This window comes from Pseudophryne corroboree, chromosome 5 (assembly GCF_028390025.1).
Source record: "Pseudophryne corroboree isolate aPseCor3 chromosome 5, aPseCor3.hap2, whole genome shotgun sequence".
NCBI lineage: Eukaryota > Metazoa > Chordata > Amphibia > Anura > Myobatrachidae > Pseudophryne > Pseudophryne corroboree.
In genome coordinates, this window is record NC_086448.1 from 349,080,728 (window position 1) to 349,099,758 (window position 19,031).

At 43.2% G+C, this 19,031-nt stretch overlaps 2 pseudogenes; one reads left to right on the forward strand and one right to left on the reverse strand.

The window, feature by feature from the left end:
- Window positions 1-670: 670 nt before the first annotated feature.
- LOC134930732 (5S ribosomal RNA) lies at window positions 671-789 on the reverse strand (annotated as a pseudogene).
- A 2,195-nt stretch (window positions 790-2,984) lies between these two features.
- LOC134930733 (5S ribosomal RNA) lies at window positions 2,985-3,103 on the forward strand (annotated as a pseudogene).
- The last annotated feature ends 15,928 nt before the right edge of the window (window positions 3,104-19,031 follow it).

Sequence of the window (19,031 nt, forward strand, 5' to 3'; positions counted from 1 at the left end):
TGGCTGACAGGTATGTTACTCTGTACATGCAACTGGATATACCCAAGTTGTTCAAATACACAAAATATACATATAATAGTAACAATCTACACAAAAATATTTGTTGAAATGTATAAAGTATACAAATAAAGTAATTGATGAATTCCACACAGGGAGAAAAAAGATAATAAATTTGTTATGAGTCAAACTTAATTAACAAAAATCATTAACAAAGATCAGGATAGGCCTGATAGAAAATTAGGAGCACCTATTGGTGAAAAATATGTAGAAAACAATTATATGCCTGAGTTGATCAAGATAATGGGTACAAGTAAATGACATTCAAGTATAATCACAGTGGTAGTAATTGTAGGTTATTAGAGATCTATTGACCTATTTGATCTAGATGGAAGGCACAAATAAATATAATTGTAATATAATTCATAATTGAAATATCAATTAACTGATGGTGGTCCCCTGGTAGAAGCTCTGTTTGCTACAGAAAAGATCCTAATGTAAAAGGACGTTTGTAAGAATTTGATACCAAACGACATTCATAGAAAAACAAAAAATGGCCAAAAAGAATTATTAATAATCTAAGGTTATCAGGAGAGTAGCCAAAATGTAGATACAGACTTTGAAAGTTCAGAAGTTGCTCTAACACTTCTGCTGTTTGTGATCAGAGGTTAAATCTTTACTGCACCTGATATTCCCAAGTGGTCACCCAACTGGGTACTAATCAGGCTTATCAACGCTTAGCTTCCAAGATCGGGTAAGATTGGGCGTTTCCGCTGAAATATGGCAGTAATTGAAACACTAGGACACAAATGAGAGAGTGTCATAGAGGATGAGCAACAAGAGTACTTCTGCTGTCCAGTTAGTAGCGCAGATTCTCTGTTACTGCGGGCATTGCAGAGAGTGGTCTCGCAACTGGATGAGAGGGTACAGAAATGTAGATGAGATAAGTAGAAAATAGGGAGGGGACCCCACCTTCTGCTGTCCACTGTCTTATGAATTATAGCGGACAGTGGATGAGAGAGGTAGGTTAGGCTCACCTATTGAAAAGTGAAGGGTTGAAGGTAATATGGTGTAATCACAAAAAGTCAAAGTATGACAGGCTACTATGCTGAGTCAAAGGACCATTATACAAAAATTATTAATGAGAAAAAGAACGTGAGTTAGGCTACATAATGATAGTTATGAAGCACCTGGGTAGCGGAGTAGCCCTTGATATAGTGCTAATAAATGGCATGCACAAATTACAAATAAATAGGCTTAGAAGCAGGTGGTACGAGGTCCTGCTATGCATGAAAAAGTGCTAAAAAACATATGCATTTTAGGAGAAAGAAAAGATAGTCTTAGGGCAATTTGAGAAAAAAATGATTAAGAATTAAGGATCAAGTTAGCAAACAAAGAAAAGAAAGAATTTGTTATATATATATATATATATATTAGTTAAATAACTTATTAATAATACAAAGAGTCCCAATGGGCACATACAATACCAGGGGATACCATAGAGTGATCTGAACTATGAAGAGTTCAGCATCACTGAGCACAGACGGAGCGTTTCACCAGGGTGGCTTGTTCACTGTGTCAGGGCATTAGGAAAAGCTGCCGTATTTAAGGTAAAAGGGGGCTTTCATTGCATGAGGTTATAGTGCTGACAGAATGGACAAAAAGCCACATCCTAAGTGATCCACAAATGAATAAAGCCCTGAGGATTTGTTATATTAATGTATGCTATGGCAACCTGATGACCTATTAACCAGTACGAACGCATCGCACCGCTGCTAGCCTCTGACAGAAATCACTATGTGAACCTGGTTACCAAGCAACGGTTACCTAGCAACTCAAGATCACCAGTGAAACCGAAGAAGCGACTTCCGGTTAGACGTCACTCCCGGCTAGACGCAACTTCCGGACAGACGCGATCGCGAGACTTCCGGCCAAAGACGGGACTTCCGGCCAGACGCGATTGCGGGATCACTAACGCAGACCATTTGAATGGTCTGACTGCATGTCAGCTACCTCTATATGATTTTACATATTGATTGCAAGAATAGACTTTAGACATCCAAGTTACCTATCAGTACATTTCCTCTAAAACGGGGCTGACGTCACTATGGACTTCCGGTCTCTAACCAATCAATATTCAGAATGACGCCAAGCCTCCTCTGTCCCTTCCCCCTTTTACCTTAAATACGGCAGCTTTCCCTAATGCCCTGACACAGTGACCAAGCCACCTTGGTGAAACGGTCCGTCTGTGCTCAGTGATGCTGAACTCTTCATAGTTCAGATCACTCTATGGTATCCCCTGGTATTGTATGTGCCCATTGGGACTCTTTGTATTATTAATAAGTTATTTAACTAATATATATATAACAAATTCTTTCTTTTCTTTGTTTGCTAACTTGATCCTTAATTCTTAATCATTTTTTTCTCAAATTGCCCTAAGACTATCTTTTCTTTCTCCTAAAATGCATATGTTTTTTAGCACTTTTTCATGCATAGCAGGACCTCGTACCACCTGCTTCTAAGCCTATTTATTTGTAATTTGTGCATGCCATTTATTAGCACTATATCAAGGGCTACTCCGCTACCCAGGTGCTTCATAACTATCATTATGTAGCCTAACTCACGTTCTTTTTCTCATTAATAATTTTTGTATAATGGTCCTTTGACTCAGCATAGTAGCCTGTCATACTTTGACTTTTTGTGATTACACCATATTACCTTCAACCCTTCACTTTTCAATAGGTGAGCCTAACCTACCTCTCTCATCCACTGTCCGCTATAATTCATAAGACAGTGGACAGCAGAAGGTGGGGTCCCCTCCCTATTTTCTACTTATCTCATCTATATTTCTGTACACTCTCATCCAGATGCGAGACCACTCTCTGCAATGCCCGCAGTAACAGAGAATCTGCGCTACTAACTGGACAGCAGAAGTACTCTTGTTGCTCATCCTCTATGACAGTCTCTCATTTGTGTCCTAGTGTTTCAATTACTGCCATATTTCAGCGGAAACGCCCAATCTTACCCGATCTTGGAAGCTAAGCGTTGATAAGCCTGATTAGTACCCAGTTGGGTGACCACTTGGGAATATCAGGTGCAGTAAAGATTTAACCTCTGATCACAAACAGCAGAAGTGTTAGAGCAACTTCTGAACTTTCAAAGTCTGTATCTACATTTTGGCTACTCTCCTGATAACCTTAGATTATTAATAATTCTTTTTGGCAATTTTTGTTTTTCTATGAATGTCGTTTGGTATCAAATTCTTACAAACGTCCTTTTACATTAGGATCTTTTCTGTAGCAAACAGAGCTTCTACCAGGGGACCACCATCAGTTAATTGATATTTCAATTATGAATTATATTACAATTATATTTATTTGTGCCTTCCATCTAGATCAAATAGGTCAATAGATCTCTAATAACCTACAATTACTACCACTGTGATTATACTTGAATGTCATTTATTTGTACCCATTATCTTGATCAACTCAGGCATATAATTGTTTTCTACATATTTTTCACCAATAGGTGCTCCTAATTTTCTATCAGGCCTATCCTGATTTTTGTTAATGATTTTTGTTAATTAAGTTTGACTCATAACAAATGTATTATCTTTTTTCTCCCTGTGTGGAATTCATCAATTACTTTATTTGTATACTTTATACATTTCAACAAATATTTTTGTGTAGATTGTTATTATTATATGTATATTTTGTGTATTTGAACATTTTTCTGTATCAAACTTTCCCCTTTTTTATGCGATACTAAATTAAAAGTCAAGTTTTAATAAATTTATAAATTTCAAAGTGTGCCCCAACACAGAGTCTTTCTTTTTTCTCCTCCCTATCCAATTATTACTGACTCTGGGAGCACCACCAACCTATAATAATTATTAGATACCTTCTCTAAGGATCTCTAAGCTTAGTATTGTTGGTTAGTTGAACAGTTTTCTACAATTTCTGTACAAACCCATGTTCATCGCTATAATAACCTTCCTGTGCGGAACCAAACCAAACCTCTCTGTTAATCTTACACCCAAGTTGTACAAGATTTAAGTATAACCAATTATAACAAAACTGCCATGAAAGATACATTAATGAACCAGTACCAGTTTCTATGGTGAGTGCAGTCCTAATTTGTCTGTGATTATGTCTCTATTCATTGATTTGGATAGTTATTTTTTGTTAGCAAAAACCAGCAAAACTGCATCTCAACGTCCACCATATATATTTTAATTGATCAAATAATTTAGCTTTATGGCTTTTAATGCTTTGACATCAAAACTGTTTATAAAAAATGATGAATTTGAATGGAATGTAATTTTAAATGTTTTAAGTACTAGCGCTCCATACTCCTTGCTTACTGTCTCTCTCCTTCCCTTTAGATTGTAAGCTCTCATGAGCAGGGCCTTCTTCCCTCATTTGCTTTTCCTCACTTAAACCATCATGACTTTCCCACTTCCAACAACAGCACCACACATTTGAGTGTAGCTGCCCTGCTGCTTATTTGGGTACTAAACAATGACTGCTGCTGCAGAAACGTAAAGCAACCTGGTCCATGTATTGCAAAGCTGGATACACACATGATTTGACTGACACGTCTGCGGACCCACTGTCATGCCGACAAGCAGCCGATCCAGGTAAGTAGACATACTTACCGCTCGGCATGTCGGTCAGGACACCAAGCTAGGTGGGCATTTGAATTTGCCCGCTCAGCTGTGAGGTGACCAGTTTTGCCATGTACACGAATGCCATTTTAAAAATATTGGCATTCTCACACAAACTCCCGCACCTCCGGCTTCTCACATCCTTTTACATTTACCCTTTAAAGTCCAAATGGAAACAATCTAAAAAGATTTCTGGTCAGTACAAAAATGTGGTGCTGTATCTGCCTGGAGTAAACTGATCATATGAACCAAATTCTGCATGACATAATTTTGGGTTGTTTGTTTGACATAATGCTTGGGAAGTTTTATGAAGAAATATCAGTGCAACAACAAAAATATTAAAGTTTTACAGAGTGACCACTTTCTTAAACATGCCAATGTATAAGATGAAAAGATAAATGGAGCTTGAAGCATAGATTTTAAAACCATATCTGTATTGAAAAGAATGCAAAATAAAGGCGCTTAAAGAAGGTTTTCTGCAAAGTCAGCAAGAAAAAGTTCAAGATGTTTTGAACCAAAAATGCATGGTTGGCCTAAAATATATATATAGGGACATCAGGGGTATAAGGAACACACACAAGAGAAAGTGGATTTACATTATTAAACTATGATGCTAATAGAGACTCTTATTGAGTGTGAAGTGCAGAAAGATCATTTACCTGAAAACAAAAACTAAAATGTTGTTAAATTAACTGAGACTTTCCCCAAAAATAAATATCCCTTCACTTGCTACAGATACACATTGAGTAGACAAAAGAGAGTAATGCTAAAACAAAAATGTTGACAGATACCCTCTCAATGATGCAGTGCCGTAACTAGGCATTTTAGCGCTGTGTGCAAGAAACGACAGTGGCGCCCCCCCCCCATGTAAGATAGGGGCAGTGCGCGCCGTAGGCGCGCAAAAAATTTCTAGGGGCGTGGCTTCACGGGGAAGGGGCGTGGCCACAAAATAATAGCAATTCATACTATGGTGCACAGTAGTCTACATTATTCAAATTACGCTGCACAGTAGCGCCACTACACCAGGTAGAGCCCCTTTTATACATTACAGCAGACAGTGTCCCCCTTTTTACACATTGCGGCAGCCAGTCCCCCTTTTTACACATTGCGGCAACCAGTCTCCCTTTTTACACATTGCGGCAGCCAGGACCCTTTCTTACACATTGCGGCAGCCAGGCCCCCTTTTTACACATTGTGGCAGATAGACCCTTTTTAAACACATTGCGGCAGCCAGTCCCCCTTTTTACACATTACAGCAGCCAGTCTCCCTTTTAACACATTGCGGCAGCCGGTCCTTCTTTTTACACATTGCGGCAGACAGCGTCCCTTTTTTACAATTACAGCAGACAGCGTCCCCGTTTTTACACATTACGGCAGACGGTGTCCCCCTTTATACACATTGCGGCAGCCAGTCCCCCTTTTTACACATTACGGCAGCCAGTCCCCCTTTTTACACATTGCGGCAGATAGACCCTTTTTACACATTGCGGCAGCCAGTCCCATTTTACACATTGCGGCAGCCAGGACCCCATTTTACACATTGCGGCAGCCAGTCCCCATTTTTTACACATTGCGGCAGCCAGTCCCATTTTTTACACATTGTGGCAGCCAGTCCCATTTTACACATTGCGGCAGCCAGTCCCCCTTTTTTACACATTGCGGCAGCCAGTCCCATTTTTTACACATTGCGGCAGCCAGTCCCATTTTACACATTGCGGCAGCCAGTCCCCCTTTTTTACACATTGCGGCAGCCAGTCCCATTTTTTACACATTGCGGCAGCCAGTCCCATTTTACACATTGCGGCAGCCAGTCCCATTTTACACATTGCGGCAGCCAGGACCCCATTTTACACATTGCTGCAGCCAGTCCCATTTTTTACACATTGCGGCAGCCAGTCCCATTTTACACATTGCGGCAGCCAGTCCCATTTTACACATTGCTGCAGCCAGTCCCATTTTTTACACATTGCGGCAGCCAGGACCCCATTTTACGCATTGCTGCAGCCAGTCCCATTTTTTACACATTGCGGCAGCCAGTCCCATTTTACACATTGCTGCAGCCAGTCCCATTTTTTACACATTGCGGCAGCCAGTCCCATTTTACACATTGCTGCAGCCAGTCCCATTTTTTACACATTGCGGCAGCCAGGACCCCATTTTACGCATTGCTGCAGCCAGTCCCATTTTTTACACATTGCGGCAGCCAGTCCCATTTTACACATTGCTGCAGCCAGTCCCATTTTTTACACATTGCGGCAGCCAGTCCCATTTTACACATTGCTGCAGCCAGTCCCATTTTTTACACATTGCGGCAGCCAGTTACGGCTCTGCAATGATGCTAAATGTACAAGAAATATCCAACAGTGGTTTCAAGGGTATGAGTTCAGGATCCTGGCAGTAGGGATCCAAAAAGCTTAAATACCGACACCGGAATACCGACACTGACATCCCGAACACATCAGGATCCCGACGACGATATCCCGACAGTCAGGATCCTGAAGGTAAGTATCAACTGCCGGGTTAGGTTTTGCGTGTGGGAGGGGGGATTAGGTTTAGGCACACTCCAGTGTGTGTGTGTGGGGGGGGGGGGGGGTTAGGGTTAGGTACACTCTGAGTGGGTTACGATTAGGATGCAGGGTGGGGGAGGTTAGGGTTAGTCTGCAAAGAGGGGATGTTAGGGTTAGGCACTAAGGGGGAGGGTTAGATTTAGGCTGCGGGAAGGGGGGGTTAGGTTTAGGCACCACAGGGGGAGGTTAGGGTTAGGCACCAATAGAGGAGGTTAGAGTTAGGTAGTGGACAGGGAGGGTTAGGGAGGGTGGTTATGGTACCCTGCGCACACTTGTTGGCATTGCCGCGATCGGGATGTCGGCGTCGGGATACTGACTGCCAACATCCCGACCACCGGCTTTTCATACTGAACCCTTTCCAAGTATATGAAAAATGTCTACAAGAGAAGCAAGAGTTAAAACAGGCCTTTGTGCCAAATACTGAGAAACACCTTATAGAGCTGAAGCAGTGGCTTGTGATAAAGATATTAAACTTCATGCCAAGGTACAAGAGCATAAAAAGGGGCATGCAAAAGTTGTTGAGAACCTGTCTGAGGAGATGGAGAGATGGACCAATCAAACAGTTGAAAGGAAAAGTAAAAAGTCAGTCAGGTTCTGGAGATTGAGTGAAACAAGCTAACCAATGAAATACTGTAAAATAGAGAACAAGATGGTTTATTGTTCCCAAGACGTTGCCAAAAATGTTGATTTACCAAAATATACAGCATTTTTGGATTCTGATGATTGTCCAAGTTGTTCATTTGAACAATCTCCTAATGAAATCACCAGAGCATGCGTAAAACATATATTAAACAGTGACTTTTCCCATTCCTTTTCAGTTATTTTAGACTCTCATATAAGACCAGGTTTTGCCAGCAACATACACATTAGTAGACTATTTCCTGTACTGAGTATTCAGAAAAATCAGATATCAGTAGGTTCATGCCAACTGTTGGGAAAAGGCTACTTAAACTGTTTTTTTGTTTTTTTTAAACCCACAATGGCCGGGACGTAATGAGAGCCGATTTTAACTTTTGGGAAAAAGAAGCACAATCTCAGACATTAAAATTTGCATCTTTTTCCCGGAACTAGGTCAATGTAATGGCTTGCATCTCTTGCGCTCACAATGCAAATCGGATCCGACTTCTGACTTCTTTTTTAGACTAGGAAGCATCTGATGTTTTCAGACCAACTGGAAAGCGTCTGTTAATATAAAAGTTGCACAGTGATAGAAGGTCACTCATTGGCTCCCAAAAGTCCCATGAGCAGGGCCGGCGCTACCACTAGGCAGCTTTAGGCAGCTGCCTAGAGCGCCAGCCACTGGAGAGCGCCGCTGAGACACTTAAAAAAAAAAGGATGTCCGTTGTCTTTTCACACGATGCTGGCAGCCAGGGGGACTTACTAAACGCCCGCCCCCCTCTCCCCACCTTCCCCACCAATCCATCCCTGACAAACCAAAATGTTTTATCTTCCACAAAGACAGCAGCCACGGACCCCAATTTAAGTCCCGCCTATTGTTGCATTTGGCCCCGCCCCCTATCCACATACCCGTGAATTGCACTGCAAAGAGATACACCTGGCTCCCAATCCCATCAGTGACAGTGACCTGGCTCTCTGGTGTGGCTGCTGACAGTGACCTGGCTCTCTGGTGTGGCTGCTGACAGTGACCTGGCTCTCTGGTGTGGCTTCTCATCCTGCTGACCCCACTGGTACATGTTAAGTAAGTTAGTTATAAATATATATGTATATATGGATATATAGTATATATAGTATATGTATATATGGATATATAGTGTCTGTGTGTGTGTTATACATACAATGGGTGGCAGTGATGGTTACTTTCAGTGGTGGGGGCGGTACTATTAATCCTGGTGGCTGTGATCATACGCGCACACAGGGGGTGGTTTCCGAGTACCTGGAAACCCCCCCTGCACACCGATATATCGGCGCAGTTGACTGATTTTTTTATTTGTTGAATCGAGGAACCGGCACTGCAGCTGTGTATGCCCCAATCATGGTAAACGTCGTTGGGGGAACTGCAGCATGCATCTCCCAGCTCCCACTCAGAGCCGGGAGCTGACAGCCGCGTGTGATCTGCTGGGTGGTGCAGGTGGGCGGGCACAGCGGCCTGTCTTCTATTCTGATGGGGACAAATTGGCGCAGCGGGAGTTCCGGTGGGTAGCCGCGGCCACTGTCAGACAGTAAAGCACCGCGCGGCCCGCAGTCAGACAGTGAGTGACAGCAGTGTGGCCGCACAAGGAACTCATCTCAGAAGGCAGAGGAGGCGAGAACTGGACATTGCAGCTAATCGTGTGACTGTGGAGCAGCATGTAGCCTTGCAGGTTTCAATCCCTATCAGTCCCTTGTGTCTCTCTGTCATCTCACTCTACCCCTCCCACTCTCTCTCCCCCACATCTCGCTCTCTCTCCATGTCTGTCTCACCCCAACATCTCTCGTTCTCCCACACTGCTACTCCCAGCCTGCCCCCTTCTATGCACTATTACTCCCATTCTACCTCATGACTACTACACCAAGCTTTCCCCCTGCTTCCCACTACTACTCCCATCCTACCCCTTACTTCCCACTACTACCTACATTCTGCCCCCATCTCTGCACTACTACTCCCATCCTGCCCTTACATCCCACTACTACCTACATCCTGCCCCCTGCTCTGCACTACTGCTCCCATCCTGCCCCTTACTTCCCACTACTACCTACATCCTGCCCCCTGCTCTGCACTACTACTCCCATCTTGCCCCTTACTTCCCACTACTACCTAAATTCTGCCCCCTGCTCTGCACTACTACTCCCATCCTGCCCCTTCCTACTACTACCTACATCCTGCCCCCTGCCTGCACTACCACTCGATCTCCTCATGCCCCCCCCTCTCTCCTCTGTGCCCCTCTCTCTCTCCATGCATCTCTTGCTCTGTCTCACTCCCCATGCTCCCTCTCTCTCTCCCCCCCTCTCTCTCTACCCCATGCCACTCTCTGTGCCCATGCCTCTCTCTCCCCCATGCCTCTCTTTCTTCCCCATGCCTCCCACTCTCTGTCCCCCTTTGCCTTTCTCTCTCGCTCTGTGATATATATATATATATATATATATATATATAAAATTATATATCTCTGGAACCCCCCCCCCCCCCCACCCCCCCCCCCAAAAAAAAAAAATCCTGCTTTGCCCTTGGTGATATCCACGGGTGGGCCCCTATAATTTTTGGTGCCATAGGCAACTGCACATTATGTCCAATGTAAAAGACAGCTCTGTGCAAGGAGTGTCAATGTTATGAGGGCAAGAGGCTTAGGGGTGCCTGGACCCAGGATATAAAGGGCGAAATTCAAATGTTGCCGCCCCTTATCTCCCATCTAAAGTAACAGGAGTTTGCAGGGGCGATATACAAATGTCACATGTTTTCACACTGATCGCTCCCAAAGCAGTCAGGTCACCGACTAAACTGTCCGGCGCAATGCGAAAAAGTCCCATTTTGGTGCCTCCGGGCATGGCGAGCTGAAATGCTGATGTCACGCCCGCCGGCATCAACATGTCATGCTTAGTGGGTTTTTGGTTACTATTTCTTTTGTTGTAGGATGCATTATCTATTCAACAGAAGGGTGAGGATGGGGGGGGGGAGGGAGGGGGCAGGGAGTAGGCAGAGGTTTTGCCTAGGGTGCCGAGAAACCTTGCACCGGCCCTGCCCATGAGTAAAACAACACGCACCCTAAATAAACCCCAGTCCTCCTGGACACACAAGCAGCTTATGCTTATTTAAATTATATGCAGCATGGCAACTGTATCAGCACACCAAATTGTGTCAGAGCGTTTGGCTTGAAAACGCTGTAGCATTTTGTATGCAGATACATTTACTATAACACACAGATTAAAGGCATGATGCATATAATTTTAATCAGCGAAAGCTGCATGTGCGCCCTAATACATCAGTTTGTGAATCAAATGCATTTTCTGGTGAAAAATGTGCAAATGTGCAAACGTGACATGCACAGCACATGGACTATTTTGAGAGCTAAAAGTATTATTGTTTGATTTTTAAGGTTAGAAATAATGTTAAAACTGTTTATTTGTTCTAAATGTGCTGTATTTGTGTACTTGTAACTGTTTTTCAACATTCACAAATACAACTCCAAAAAAACCCAGGGCCAGTATTTACTAAAAATCTGAGTTTGGCCGATTTGTGTTTTTTTTTCTAAGTCCCAATCCGGGAATTCACTAAGCACCAGTCTCGGCAGTGTCTGGTCTATTCGTAATGGTTTGAATGACAACGTTCCGAAATACGAATGAATAGACCATCGGTCAAACGCGGCTGTTATTTCATACAATACGGGCATTCACTATTCATTCGTATTTGGGTGTTAGTCTCTGAGTGCTCAAGTGCGGGTCTATTTTTTTTCGATTCGTTAAAAAAATCTGCAAAAAAATAGACCTGCTTTTTCCAGTCGAGTTTGGATAACTATGCATGGATCAGTGAGATCTGTGCATGGTTATCTATGGGAAAGTGTCTGTTTAGTGTAAAAACTGAAAAAAAAATTGCGTGGGGTCCCCTCTCCTAAACATAACTAGCTTCAGGCTCTTTGAGCCGGTCCTGGTTGATAAAATATGGGGGGGGAAATGACAGGGGTTCCCCCATATTTAATCAACCAGCACCGGGCTCTGCGCCTGGTCCTGGTTCCAAAAATACGAGGGACAAAAAGCGTAGGGGTCCCCCGTATTTTTTAAACCAGCACCGGGCTCCACTAGCCAGGTACATAATGCCACAGCCGGGGGACACTTTTATAGTGGTCCCTGCGGCCCTGGCATTACATACCCAACTAGTCACCCCTGGCCGGGGTACCCTGGAGGAGTGGGAATCCCTTAAATCAAGGGGTCCCCCCCTCCAGCCACCCAAGGGCCAGGGGTGAAGCCCGAGGCTGTCCCCCCCCATCCAAGGGCGGCGGATGGGGGGCTGATAGCCTTGCGAAAAAATGTGAATATTGTTTTTAGTAGCAGTACTACAAGTCCCAGCAAGCCTCCCCCGCAAGCTGGTACTTGGAGAACCACAAGTACCAGCATGCAGTGGAAAACCGGGCCCGCTGGTACCTGTAGTACTACTCCTAAAAAAATACCCCCAAAAAAACAGGACACACACACTGTGAAAGTATAAGTTTATTACATACATGCACACCTCCATACATACATACTTACCTATGTTCCCACGAGGCTCGGTCCTCTTCTCCATGTAGAATCCTTGGGGTACCTGTGAAAAAAATTATACTCACATAATCCAGTGTAGAATCAGACCTTTGTATAATCCACGTACTTGGCAAAATAATAAGATGGAAACCCGACCACGCACTGAAAGGGGTCCCATGTTTACACATGGGACCCCTTTCCCCGACTGCCAGGACCCCCCCTGACTCCTGTCAAAGAGGGTCCCTTCAGCCAATCAGGGAGCGCCACGTCGTGGCACTCTCCTGATTGGCTGTGTGCTCCTGTAGTGTCTGTCAGGCAGCACACGGCAGAGATACAATGTAGCGCCTATGCGCTCCATTGTATCCAATGGTGGGAACTTTGCGGTCAGCGGTTGACCGAAAGTAACCTCACCGCTGACCGCAAAGTTCCCACCATTGGATACAATGGAGCGCATAGGCACTACATTGTATCTCTGCCGTGTGCTGCCTGACAGACACTACAGGAGCACACAGCCAATCAGGAGAGTGAAACGACATGGCGCTCCCTGCTTGGCTGAAGGGACCCTCTTTGACAGGAGTCAGGGGGGGTCCTGGCAGTCGGGGAAAGGGGTCCCATGTGTAAACATGGGACCCCTTTCAGTGCGTGGTCGGGTTTCCGTTTTATTATTTTGCCAAGTACGTGGATTATACAAAGGTCTGATTCTACACTGGATTATGTGAGTATAATTTTTTTAACAGGTACCCCAAGGATTCTACAGGGACAAGAGGACCGAGCCTCGTGGGAACATAGGTAAGTATGTATGTTTGGAGGTGTGCATGTATGTAATAAAATTATACTTTCACGGTGCGTGTGTCCTGTTTTTTTGGGGGTATTTTTTTAGTAGTAGTACTACAGGTACCAGCGGACCTGGTTTTCCACCGCATGCTGGTACTTGTGGTTCTCCAAGTACCAGCTTGCGGGGGAGGCTTGCTGGGACTTGTAGTACTGCTACTGAAAACAATATTCACATTTTTCCACAAGGCTATCAGCTCCCCATCCGCCGCCCTTGGATGGGGGGACAGCCTCGGGCTTCACCTCTGGCCCTTGGGTGGCTGGAGGGGGGGTTCCCCTTGATTTAAGGGGTTCCCACTCCTACAGGGTACCCCGGCCAGGGGTGACTAGTTGGGTATGTAATGCCAGGGCCGCAGGGACCACTATAAAAGTGTCCCCCGGCTGTGGCATTATGTACCTGGCTAGTGGAGCCCGGTGCTGGTTTAAAAAATACGGGGGACCCCTACGCATTTTGTCCCCCGTATTTTTGGAACCAGGACCAGGCGCAGAGCCCGGTGCTGGTTGATTAAATATGGGGGAACCCCTGTCATTTTTTCCCCCATATTTTATCAACCAGGACCGGCTCAAAGAGCCTGAGGCTGGTTATGCTTAGGAGGGGGGACCCCACGCAATTTTTTTAAAAATTTTTAAGACTTTAATGAACTTTTTAAGGTACACAATGAAGCCCTGCACGGATCTCACAGATCCGGCCGGGATTCCTTGTGTTTTGTCAGGCAGTGTTTTACTCATCACTCCCGTAAAACACTGCCTGATATTACAAATCACATCGACATCGGAAAAAATTAATGTGCAAAACTCGGCAGCTTAGTGAATGATTGTATCAGGATTCAAAAAGTTGCAGTAAAATGCACCCAATACCATTCGAGTTCAAAGTCAAACACCCTTCAAAACAGCCAAAACACGAATCTTTGTAAATATACCCCCAGAGGTCTATTTATGTCTGACTTTGTAGCGCTGTTTTGTGTGAGATTTCCAAACTTGGACATTACATCAGCCGAGTTGTATGTTTAAAATGGGGAAAACATCTGCGCTGGTAGGCAACTTCTCAACACGTCCCGGGTCGCAGCGGCTGCGTGTGACGTCACGCAGCCACTGCGGCCCGCCCCCCATATTGCCCAGATCATGCCCCCAAAATGGCGGCCAAATGCCGCTGGCCCGCCCCCTCCTGCCCAGCGAACGCCTCTGCCTGTCAATCAGACAGAGGCGACTGCTTGGCTCAGATGTCGATCGCATCTCTGGCATGCACATGGCATGCGCAGTTCAGACCTGATTGATCACTGTGTGAAAATGCACAAGCAGAGATTAGGTCTAAATTAGCCCCATAGTTGGTGAGATTGAAAACAGACCAGTAGTCCATCGAGTTCAACCTGAGTTATATTATATTCCCTATTCTATTCTGGTTAATGGCTATATCCTCGGATATCTTTTTCCATTAGAAATTTATCTACAGTGCATCCGGAAAGTATTCACATCGCTTCACTTTTTCCACATTTTGTTATGTTACAGCCTTATACCAAAATGGAATAAATTAATTTTTTCCCTCAAAATTCTACACACAATACCCCATAATGACAACGTGAAAAATGTTTTTTTAAATTTTTGCAAATTTATTCAAAATAAAAAACTACGAAATCACATGTACATGAGTATTCACAACCTTTGCTCAATACTTTGTTGATGCACCTTTGGCAGCAATTACAGCCTCAAGTCATTTTGAATATGATGTCACAAGCTTGGCATACCTATCTTTGGGCAGTTTTGCCCATTCCTCTTTGCAGCACCACTCAAGCTACCTCAGGTTGGATGGGAAGCGTCGGTGCACAGCCATTTTCAAATCTCTCCAGAGATGTTCAATTGGATTCAAGTCTGGGCTCTGGCTGGGCCACTCAAGGGCTTTCTCAGAGTTGTCCTGAAGCCACTCCTTTGATATCTTGGCTGTGTGCTTAGGGTCAAAAGATGAACCGTCGCCCCAGTCTGGAGCAGGTTTTCATCCAAGATGTCTCTGTACATTGCTGCATTCATCTTTCCCTCTATCCTGACTAGTCTCCCAGTTCCTGCAGCTGAAAAACATCCCCACAGCATGATGCTGCCACCACCACGCTTCACTGTACGGATGGCATTGGCCTGGTGATGAGCTGTGCCTGGTTTCTTCCAAACATGACGCCTGGCATTCACGTCATCAAAGAGTTCAATCTTTGTCTCAGCAGACCAGAGAATTTTGTTTCTCATGGTATGACAGTCCTTCAGGTGCATTTTCTCAAACTCCAGGTGGGCTGCCACATGCTTTTTACTAAGGAGTGGCATCAATCTGGCCACTCTACGATACAGGCCTGATTGTTGGATTGCTGCAGAGATGGTTATCCTTGTGGAAGGTTATCCTCTCTCCACAAAGGAATTCTGTAGCTCTGACAGAGTGACCATCGGGTTCTTGGTCACTTCCCTGACTAGGGCCCTTCTCCCCCAATTGCTCAGTTTAGACAGACAGCCAGCTCTAGTAAGAGGCCTGGTGGTTCCGAACTTCATCCATCCACGGATGATGGAGGCTTCTGTGCTCATTGGGACTTTCCCCAGATTTGGTCTACAGACAATTTCTTTGACTTCATGCTTGGTTTGTGCTCAGACATGCACTGTCAAGTGTGGGACCTTATATAGACAGGTGTGTGCATTTCTAAATAATGTCCAATCAACTGAAAATAACACAGGTGGACTCTAATTAAGCTGTAGGAACATCTCAAGGATGATCAGTGGAAACAGGATGCACCTGAGCTAATTTTGAGCTTCATGGCAAAGGCTGTGAATACTTATATACATATGATTTCTTAGTTTTTTATTTGAAATACATTTTCAAAAGTCTCAAAAAAACTTTTTTCACGTTGTCATTATGGGGTGTTGTGTGTAGAATTTGGAGGGAAAAATTAATTCCATTTTGGAATAAGGCTGTAACATGACAAAATGTGGAAAAAGTGAAGCGCTGTGAATACTTTCCGGATGCACTGTAACCCATTTTTAAACACATTGACTGAGTCCGCCATTACAACCTTCTCTGGCAGTGAATTCCATATTCGTATTGCCCTTACAGTGAAGAACTCCTTCCTGCGCTGCGTACAAAATTTCCTCTCCTCAAGCCTTAGTGGGTGTCCACGTGTATTGTGTACAGATCTCTTAATAAACAAATCACCTGATAGCTCATGTATTGTCCCTTTATAATCATATCTCCTCTTAGTCGTCTCAGTTCTAGTGTAAACATATCTAACCTAGAAAGCCTCTCCTCATGGTCCAATGTCTCCAACCCCTTAATCAATTGGGTAGCTCGCCTCTGAAACTTTTCAAGTTCTAATATGTCTCTTTTATAGTGTGGTGCCCAGAACTGTACACAATACTCAAGATGTGGTCACACCAATGATTTATACAGTGGCAGAATTGTACTCTCATTCCCTGTCTCAATCGCTTTTTAATGCATGCTAACACCTTATTTGCCTTTGTTGCTGCACTTTTACATTGTGTACTGCTGCTAAATCTACTATCAATGAACACCCCCAAATCCTTTTCTAATACCATTTCCCCTATATGTTCCCCATTTAATTGGCAATTTGTGTGTTTATTATTAGTCCCAAAGTGCATAACTTTACATTTTTCCACATTAAAACTCATACTCCATTTCTGTGCCCAAACTTCCAGTTTAAATAAATCACTCTGAAGAGACTCCACATCCACATCTGACTTAATTACCCTACATATGTTAGTATCATCTGCAAAAATTTACCTTCTCCTATATAATTTATAAATATGTTAAACAATAGTGGCCTCAGCAGAGAACCCTGCGGTATTCCACTGATTACTTTAGCCCAGGTGGAAAACATCCCATTAACCACCACTCACTGTTCCCTGTTATCAAGCTAATTACTCACCTATGTACAAATAGTGTTTCCTATACCAAGCTCCGTTAATTTGAATATCTGCCTCCTGTGAGGCACTGTGTCGAAAGCTTTTGCAATATCCAGATAGACCATATCTATTGCAGTACCCTGGTCAAGATTGTCGCTTACTTTCTCATAGAAGCTAATCAAATTAGTTTGACCTATTTCTCACAAAACCATGCTGGTTCTTATTAATAGCATGGGAGTTCTCCAAGTACTCCTGAATGCTATCCCTTAGTATACTTTCCAAAAGTTTCCCCACTATTGATGTCAGACTAACTGGTTTATAGTTACCAGGATGTAGTTTAATGCCATTTTTAATTATTGGGACTACCTCTGCTATACTCCAGTCCTTTGGTACCATGCCTGATGTAAGTGAATAAGTCAAAATCAGATACAGTGGCCTTGCTATTTCAGCGTTTAGCTCCATCAGAGCCCTAGGATGAAGTCCATCTGGGCCAGGAGATTTATTAGTCTTAATTTATTTTAATCGCTCACCGACTACTTCCTCTAACAGGTAAGTATTAAGCAATGGGCCTTTAACATTACTATTATTAATGTCACTCAGTAATCACACCATCTGATCCTATCTAGAAAACACTGATAAAAAAGTGTTCAATATTTCAGTTTTTTCTTTGTCATTATTTATCAAGAATCCCAATCCGCTTTATAAGGGTACTATATCCCCTTTTTTAAGCCTCTTACCATTTATGTACTTAAATACAATAATAAATACAAAAATAAAATGTAATACAAAAATACTAAAAACATTTTAGGGTTAGTTTTGCTCTCCTTAGCTATTTGCTCTTCGTTTTCTGTTTTAGCTGCTATGATTTCTTTTTAGCATTTTGTTTTACATTCCTTGTAGTAATGGAATGACTCCACTTTCCCATCTGATTTAAAAGCTTTGAATGCTCGCCTCTTTTTGCCCATTTCTTCCTATACCTTTTTTTTTGTTTTGTTTTTAGCCACATTGGTTTGAATTTAATACTCTAATTTTTTATTGCCCATGAGGATGCACTTATGGGTATATTTGTCTAACATCGATTTAAAAACATCCTACATTTCAGCAGTGTACTTTCCCTGAAACAAAGTTTCCCAATCTATGTCCTTTAGTGTGTGTTTCAGCCTGTTAAATTTGCTTTTTTAAAGTTGTCTTAGTTGAACCTTTAGGATGCTGCTTTTGAAAACTAATGTCGAATGTGATCATATTATGATCACTGTTACCCAAGGACTCGCTTACTGTGATATTTGCTATTATCTCCACGTTGTTAGTTAGTACTAAGTCCAGTATAGTCCTTACTCTGGTTGGTTCCTAAACTATTTGAAACAAGTAATCTTTTAGCATATTTAAGAACCTATTAACTCTAGCTGTATCACATGAATCGCTGGCCCAATTTATGTCCAGATAATTAAAATCCCCAATGATTAGGATCCCCCAGTCCTGTAGCTTTCTTGAGTATCATCAAGAGTTGCACTTCCTGAGCCACACTAGTATCAGGCAGTTTATAGCATGTCCCTATTAAAATCTTTTTTGTTAATTTCCTTCCCATAGAAATTTCAACCCATAATGTCTCCACAATATCTCCAGTTCCCTTGTAAATAACCTCCTTTAAGTATGGTTTTATAAATGGTTTGACATAAAGACATACACCATCCCCTCTTTTATTAGCCCTGTCTCTCCTGAAAAGAGTATAACCTCCAAGTAAGCTGTCCAATCGTGAGAATCATCCCAACATGTCTCTGTGATACCTATAATATCATATTGTCCCTTCATTACAAGCATTTCTCATTCCCCCATGTTGCCTGAAAGGCTTCTTGCATTTGCAAGTATACAATTTAGGATAGTAGTTCCCTTATCTATTTGTCTATTCATTGGTATCCCTTCCA